Below are 7817 nucleotides of genomic sequence, written 5' to 3' on the forward strand. Positions count from 1 at the left end.
CAAGCTCAGGAAGCACATATTACTATACTCCCCAAACCGGAAAAAGATACGCAACTCTGTCAAAGCTATAGGCCTATTTCACTGATTAATGTTGATCTGAAAATTTATGCTAAGATATTAGGAAATAGAATTAAGAGATATTTACCAAACCTTATCCATACCGACCAGGCAGGCTTTACACCTAAAAGAGAAGGGAAAGACAACATTTTTAAACTTATATCACTAATGAGATATGCACAAGGGTCCAACACCCCATCACTAGTTCTTACTACAGACGCCGAGAAGGCATTTGATAGAGTATCTTGGTCATTCCTTGAACGTACCTTATATGGTTTTGGCTTTGGCCCTGCGCTTATACATAGGATAATGGCACTTTACAAAGAACCCACTGCTAGAATAAGAGTCAATGGAACACTGTCCCCCAAAGTGCAAATTTGTAATGGGACGAGACAAGGGTGCCCTCTTTCCCCAATTTTATTTATCTTAGTCATGGAAATACTTCTTTCCTATATTAGACGCGACCCAGATATATCTGGTGTTATCGTAAAAGGCAAGGAATATAAGTGCATGGCATTTGCGGATGACCTCTTGTTATTTCTCACGAAACCGATTACATCCTTACCAAAAGTTATATCTCTGATGAAAAATTTTGGACACCTCTCCAATTTCAAGGTGAACTATAATAAATCTGAGATCCTGAATATCAACATTGCTGAGGCGAGAATTCATCACTTGAAAACTAGCCTACCATTTAAATGGTCCGAGCTCAATATAAAGTATCTAGGTATTAAATTCAGGGCAGATCTTGGGAAACTGTATTTGGATAATTATATACCATTACTGTCGACACTTAAAAAACTAACAGATACCTGGGACAAACTAAAGTTGTCCTGGTTTGGTAAAATTCAAGCGGTCAAAATGATACTCATGCCCAAGCTTCTATACCTTATCCAAGTATTACCTGTACCAGTACCCATCTCCTTCTTTAAGTCCATCAAAATGCTGATTTCTAGATTTATCTGGGGTAGGAAAACCCCTAGATTAAAGCATTCTATACTAATAGCCCCCAAAGAAAAAGGGGGGCTGGGCTTGCCAGATGCCTCTCTTTATTACACTGCCGCCCATTTATGTAGGATAAAAGAATGGTCTTTGACAGGCACTCAGAAAGATTGGAGGGAACTAGAGCATGGTATGTCAGGAATCCCCCCACTTAATTATCTTTGGTCTGATAAACATCACATCCCCAAAGCGATTTGGCAACATCCCCTGATAGGGGCTACACTGAGAACATGGCATAGAGATAAATTTAGATTGGGATTAACGAACACCCCTCATATTTTTCAACCCTTGTTGAATAACCCTGAATTCCCTCCGAGTCTGGAAAAAGGGTCATTCACTAGATGGGGGAAATTAGGTTCCAGAGAAACCAGACTACAGGATTTTTTTAAGAATGGGAAGGTACTCCCTTTGGCTGAACTTCAAAAAAGATGGGGCTCCCATCCACGAGATATTTGGGGTTACAATCAGTTACATACTTATTTGCAAACTAAATTATATGGAGATTGGCTAAGGCCTGAAACCCAATGGGAATCTCTAATTTCCTCACCAGGGATTATTAGTAAACCCCTCTCTAAGTTTTATAAATTGCTTGTCGCTAATACAGCTGAGGGTCCTGATTCTCATCGCAAAGAATGGGCTGACGAACTGAATATAGATATTACTGATTCTATGTGGAAAAACATACTTAAATCTACTTATAGGACATCGACAGCTGCTAAAACCAGGGAGGCGATATACAAGCTCTTGACTAGATGGCACTATACCCCACAAAAATTGAAGAGAATGTACCCCAATAGTAATGGGTTGTGCTGGAGATGCAATGCCCTTGAGGGGAACCATGCACACATATGGATAACTTGTTCAGCTATTCAGATTTATTGGAAAGAGGTCCTTAGGATCATTAATCATATAACATTACATAAGATAAGCCTGGATAAGCCCCAGTCCATTCTATTGAACTTGAGCCATGACGATATGCATGTACTTAAAGACCCACTTACCGCTCACCTACTTCAGGCAGCCAAAGCTTTGATACCAATGAAATGGAAATCCACGGAGGCCCCCTCATGTAAAGAATGGATATCTAAAGTGGAAGAAGTTAGACAATTAGAGGAGATAACTCACCTTATTCATAATCAAAGTCATAAGTACTGGACAATCTGGTCCCCATGGGTAAAATACATAAAAGGGCTTAGTTAACTCCATCTTGTCAATACTCTCCTGACAGATGACTTTTATCTCAGAGGAAGTCTTTTAATCTGCATAACATTGACCTGTTATAGTTCTGTTGACATTTATATTGGTATATCATCTACGCTGACATTTGATGTAGTAAATTGAATCTGTTCTGTGCTCTGAATGTACTTTTTATCAGTATCGCTACACTTACATGAGTAAAAACTTGTTGTTTCTTGTTACCAAAGGTAAACTTGTTTCAACGTGATATGTGGATACCCCCTCCCCCTCCCCCCCTTCTTTCTGTACCCCTCCCCCTTTTCCCATAACTTTAATATTCAAAAATAAAGAATTGAAAAAAAAAAAAGATAGAGACAGATAGGAGGGGAGATCAGTTCAGGTACATGTTGGAGAGACCAGTGAAATGTCCCCTGCTCAGATGCCAATGGCAGCAGAACTGGGTGTATTAGAGCTTTCAGTGTAAATATCAGAGCAAATCTAGTGCAGACTCAGGTTATAAGATCAGACTGAGCTCAACCAAAACATTAGCCCATGAAGCCTCCCTTGTAAGAAACCTCCCATTAAACCCAGAGTTAATAGAAGTGTGAGGAACCTGAGAACAGTGGGAAGTAGGAGCAGTGAATAGCCGGTGAGAGGAAAGAAATGAGTTGGAATTAACAGACTGGCTGGGGAAGAGGGAACAATATGCAGCAGAAATACAGAACATGTTAAGAGCTGTTTCATGTACAGAACAGGATTTTAGTCTATTTTATTCCTACTGCAGCCGACCCAACCATTCTGTGTGTCAGTAGTGCATTGTTTGAATCAGCCAATTAGATCAGGGGAAATCAGTCAGTGACTCACAGCATGAGTGTGTGGTGTTGCATCTGGAGAAATAACATTAGGTTAAGAAACTCACAAATAAAAAGCGACTGTTAGAGAAAATAATAAAGTGAAAAAATAACCAATTTATTAAACACCCATTGAGGTTTTGTGCATTTAGTTAATAGTGAGGGTTCCCCATTTAATTGGCAAGGATGTAAAGAATATGGAGAGAAAGTGCAGATTAGAACCAGAAATATGTTGGAATCATAAAAAGAAGAAGCATCAGACCAACCTGCTCTACTTCATGTCCAGCCCTAGACATTTCTTCCTATGAAACATCTCCCAGAGGATTTAGCAATAATGTACTGACGTGATTTGCTCCCATCAGAATGGCACCAGCTACTGACTGGGAGGTGTTAAACTTGTCTCCTTTTATTTACTAGATGCACCAACTTACACAGTCACTAAGTCTATGGAGAAATCTGCTGAGGCCTATTGAGGCTGGAATAATAAGGTCCATAGAGTAAAAACAATTTCGAAGGCAATATGAAAATAAAAATTCCTATAACTTTATTATACATATAATGTTAGAATCATCTGAGCCTGTTATTACATAACATACTGAGTGGGTTATCCACTAAACTATTGTCTTAGATATCTTGCACTTTTAATTTTCTATTTTAGATTAGTTAATTAGTTTTTAGTTATTTAGCATCAAATTTTAAATTTTTTGTGTAAATTAATTTATTTTCACACTTGTAAATTCAGTATGTCTGTATGTATGTATGTATTGCTGTCTTTTTAAACTTTGAAAATGTGATTCATAAGTTGATGGATTTCTTAAAAGTAGGGGTTGATGATGCTGTTGTGAAAAGAAACAACTCATGTACATATTGTAACAGTTGCTCTAGGATAGACATTAGTAACATTAAGGGAGCATGCTCAGTAGGAGCTGCTGGGATTATTAATCATGGAATAATCAGTTCATTCATATGAATTTTTCCTGTTTTTTTCCCGAAAACCTTGAGTTGAATCATATGAATAATTTGAGTTTTTTTTCTTGAAACATTTGAGTTTTTTTTACTGATTTACTCGAAAAATTTGAGGTGCTCAGGAAATTTAAAGGATGTTCCTTTCCCTACTTGCTGGTTTTTTATAACCAACAGTAAATCCTCCAGCGGCCATTTAAGGAGCACTTGTGCACATTTTATTAACTTGAGGTTTGTAAAGCAAACATTGAGGAGGGGGAGTGGTGGGATGAAGGGGGAGGAAGAGGGGGGATGGGGGAGAAAAGTGGGTGGACTCAGCACTTATTTTAGGGGGCTGTATGAGGGAGAGCAGGGTGCCTCCACTCAGACAAGGTTGGTGGGGAAGGAAGTATAGGCAGGGGGAACCAGGGTACAGTTTGAGGAAGGAAGTAAAGACAGCGGGACCCAGGGTGGGACTAGAAGGAGGGAGGAGGAGGATGGGCAGCAGCACTTCAGTAGTGAAGCCAGGAGGAGGAGGGCCTTAACACAGTAGGAGGAGGGTAGAGTAGGAGGAGGATGAGGGGCCAAGATCCAAAATTTGCCCAAGATTTTCCTTTAAGGAGAATTTGGCACTGGTTGATGAGATAATCAATTGATGGGACAATTTGTTTGGTGAGAACTCCTGTTGGATCAGCAATGACAGATGCAAACAGCTCTGGCAGCATGTAGAGGATGGTGTGAAAACTGTAAGCGCTGTATGCCGTAACACTCATGTGGTGTACAAGCACTTCAATGACTTAAAGAGGTACATTCACAAGAAGTTTGTGGCATGGAGATTAAGGATCTGGAAGGAGTGTGGAAGGCCACCATCTGACTCCGCCTCAAGCCCTTTGAGTATCGTGAATCTCCGGTGGGAATATATACATGGCTACGGCTTTCTGAAGTCGCCTGAAATTACCTTGCCAGTAAAACTTTGGGAAACTTTGGAAAGGAGAAGTGAAACATATGTTTTCCCACTGGTGATTTGCTTTATTATCATTATGAGGACAAGTTTGGGAAATCATTTGTTAGACCCTAAATAGAAGCTTCTGGAGGCCTACATTACAGAACTGTAATTTGCCCCCCTGATGGTAGCATTGATAGCCGAGTATTAATTTAAGCTGGCATTCAGCCTAAATGAAAATAATTCTGACACAGGTTGTTCGCCTTCCTAACACTTTAGGAAGACGGGTTGTTGTTCACCTTCCTCATACTTTTTTAAGTTTAGTTGTTTTTCAGTAGTCAGATTCTGTAGAAACAGTTTGCATTTCACATTAGGGGCCTTTCCTGGGGGTTGCTTTTATTTACTCAATTTCCAAAGCACTGCTCCACAAAACTGCAAACTTCTGATTTTAAGGCCAAACCTTTCACTAACAGTAGGTTTACCCTACAAAACGACATATTTTTTTGAAAGAACAGGTTCTGACAAATTCGAAATGGGCAAATATATCTTTGTACTCCAAATTACCAGTTACAATTCTTTCCTAAAATTATCATGTTTTATAAAAATTTGTGAAGTTTTTGAAAAGTTTTTGAAAAGTGACCTCAAAGCTTACAATCTACAACATAATATCTCCCTATATATCATAACCAGATAAAACACCCTAAATATGAGCTAAAATCAAGATACCCCATAAGAGCTGTCATTTCTGTAATTTCAAATACAGGTATGGGATCTATTATCCAGAAACCCATTATCCAGAAAGCTCCCAATTATGAAAAGGCTGTCTCCCACAGACTCCATTATAATCAAGCAATCTAATGATTTCCTTTTTCTCTGTTATAATAAAACAGTAGCTTACACTTGAGCCCAACTAAGATATAATTAATCCTTATTAGAGGCAAAACCAGCCTATTGGGTTTATTTCATTTTTAAATTATTTTCTAATAGAGTTAAGGTATGAAGATCCAAATTACAGAAAGATCTATTATCTGAAATGCCTCAGGTCCCAAGGTTTCTGGATAACAGGTCACATACATGTACTGCAAAATCAACACATTTACAGTGTTTTCTGAGTGGCAAAGCTACAAAAAAGTGCACTCACCCCAGAAAGCCATATATTTTTGGAAAGTACAAATTTCTCTTAATCCAAATTGGGTACATCTGTCTTTCTACTCCAAAGCACCAAGTTGCAAATCCTAAATTTGGTAACATTTTCAAAAATCACCGCTACACTTCCACTTTGCATCATCTTATCTGCCACATATCATTAGGTACCAAGATAAAATTCCACAAATATGAATAACAAGGGTCCAATGAACAGATTGAACCACATTGTGCATATATTTATTGAAGTACATGACATGGTAAAGACCCCAAAATCTACCTTACATACTATGGTAAACCACCATAAATATGAAAATCAAGGGTCTACTGAACAGTTTGATGTCCAATATGCATGGATATACCAAAGCAGCTGCCATGTGCAGACTCCAAGTGAAAAAAGTGCATAAGAATTTTGTCAGCTGCCAATTCACCTTCTGTGAACAAAGCCCCCTGACTGTGTATTATGTGCCACAAATTGGAACGACACATTCTAATGAATACAAAATTGAGAAAAATGTCTTTATATTCCAAACTAACAAATTGCAAAGCGCAGCTCAATAAAAGTAACAGACAACAATGCAAACATAAAACTACAGTAAAATCACAAAAATCAAATACAAGAGATCAAAACCCATGAATTAACAAAATAACTGATCCAATCAAAATACTTGATCCATTAGTCACACCGTGAAATCAACAGTTTTATTAGGAAAAACAAGAGACAAAATGAAAAAATGAAGACCCCAAAAAAAAGTATGTGTGTATTTATGTATGCCTGTTTTTACAGCTATAAAAATTGTGTAAATGTGGGTATATGTGTATGTGAGTGTATAAATATGTGCAAAAGCGTACAAGAGTGCAATAGAAAAAAAAAAGCCAAAAAAGAAACAAAAAGCAAATGCATGTGTGTGTGAATGTTTAAGCACAGGGCACTTACAATTTCTCCATGCATGAGGGTCCTTGGAATCGTTGAGGGTTCCAGGATCGTGGGTGCTGAAAGATTGGAAGACGGGTCAAATGTCATTGGTGAGCAAAGTCAATGTTCTTGCTTTAAATATTAGCTCCTGCTACGATTGCAGACCCACTGTAACAGCCCCCTTAGCTTGTTGCCTAGGGAGTTGGGGGCATCAGATTTATTTTTAACAAGTATTTGCAATAGGAGCTGACAATCTAAGAGCAATGGCACAGCCTGTGTTGTTTTTGAGTGTTAGTGGGGGATGTGATATTGGTTAAAGGAATTATGTCATGATTTCTATGATGTAGTTTTTATTTCTAAATTACGCTGTTTACACTGGATATAATTCAATCCACAATATAACCTTTTATTCCTGAACCAAAAAGGAAGCTGTAATCTTGTGTTAGGGAGTTGCTATCTGGTTACCTTCCCATTGTTCTGTTGTTAGGCTGCTGCTCCAACTTAAAGTACAGCAGTAAAGAGTGACTGAAGTTTATCAGAGCACAAGTCACATGACTGGGGGCAGCTGGGAAACTGACAATAAATCTAACCCCATGTCAGATTTCAAAATTCAATAGAAAAAATCTGTTTGTGGATTTCAATGCATAATTCAAATGGAGCACTATTAACTAATTCATTTTGAAAAAAACATGTTCTCCCATGACAGTATCCCTTTAAGATTGCGGTCATATAGAATTCAATGTTGAAGGTCCTGTAAACCATTTGAAGACTTTAAAAGGGGATATCC

The sequence above is a fragment of the Xenopus laevis genome, chromosome 3L, assembly GCF_017654675.1.
Source record: "Xenopus laevis strain J_2021 chromosome 3L, Xenopus_laevis_v10.1, whole genome shotgun sequence".
Lineage (NCBI taxonomy): Eukaryota > Metazoa > Chordata > Amphibia > Anura > Pipidae > Xenopus > Xenopus laevis.